The following is a 1172-nucleotide window of genomic DNA, read 5'->3' as shown; positions in this document are numbered from 1 at the left end:
AGCCCGTGTTATGTTAACCTTGATACTGGCATAGGCCAGGCGGGCAAGACCCATATGTTCACAGTTGGTGTGGGGGATGACATGGTGTCCACAGAAAGGCAGCTACCGGATGAGAGATACAAAGGGGAATACAGTGAGGAAAGTCCTTCCAATGACTACAAAACCAATGAGAGATACTACCTTGTTAGTAAGGTTTGTGCTATTGCAAAGAGGGTCACAAATAGCTACAATGACAATCTAAGCCATAGAAATGAGGACTACTGACTCCATACCAGTAAAAATGTGGATGAAAAGCATCTGAGCAAGACAGGCATCAAAAAGTATCTCCCTGAGACTGAACCAGAATAGGCTGAGCATCTTAGGGATGGTGGCTGTGGATAGGCCCAGGTCAATAGTAGCCAGCATAGCCAGGAAGGAGAACATGGGCTGGTGGAGGCTGTCCTGAGTCTGCATCACAAGCAAAACAGTGACGTTTCCAATGAGTGCAATCAAATACACAGCAAAGAAGGGAAAGCCAATCCAGGTATAGACGTTTTCCACTTCTGGGATTCCCAGCTGTAGGAAGGAGGATTGGTGAAACCGGGTGTCATTTGGTAGTGACATCATCTCCATACTTGCATATATGAACATGTTTATAGGACTGTTAACCCAACATAGAGGAATCGAATAGTAACCTTCATGTTGTAAGATTAATCCTAAAAAGCAACAGAGATATTATTTCTTTGTCAAAGTAGAACTGCCACAGAAGCCAAAGCTGTAAATCTTTATGGAAGCAGACTGCCTCATCGTTCTCCATGGAGCAGCTGGTGGGTTCAAACTGCTAACCTTTTGGTTAGCAGTCCAATGCTCTAGCCACAGCATCACCAGAGCTTCTTTCGTGTTTATGTTGTTTGTGGTTAGATGCTGATAAGTCATCCCTGACTCATAGTGACCCTATTCACAGCAGAACAAAACACTGCCTGGTCCTGTCCCAGCTTCATGATTCTTGTTGATCCTCATGATCCTGAGCCCAGCGTTGCAGCCACTGTGTCAATCCATCTCGTTAAGGGCTTTCTCCTTTTCCGTTGACCCTCCACTTTGCCAAGCATGATATCCTTCTCCAGGGAATGGTCCTTTCTGACAACATGACCAAAGTAGGTGAGAAGAAGTCTGGCCATTCTCACTTCCAAGGA

At 45.3% G+C, this 1172-nt stretch overlaps 1 pseudogene; it reads right to left on the bottom strand.

The window, feature by feature from the left end:
* Positions 1 to 603, bottom strand: part of LOC103213079 — a 3474-nt pseudogene extending 2871 nt beyond the window's left edge.
* Positions 604 to 1172: the final 569 nt, after the last annotated feature.

The sequence above is a fragment of the Orycteropus afer genome, unplaced genomic scaffold, assembly GCF_000298275.1.
Source record: "Orycteropus afer afer isolate SDZICR_OR568_19922 unplaced genomic scaffold, OryAfe1.0 scaffold01259, whole genome shotgun sequence".
Lineage (NCBI taxonomy): Eukaryota > Metazoa > Chordata > Mammalia > Tubulidentata > Orycteropodidae > Orycteropus > Orycteropus afer.
Note: the sequence above shows the minus strand (reverse complement) of the source record. Positions and strands in the feature narration are given on the sequence as shown.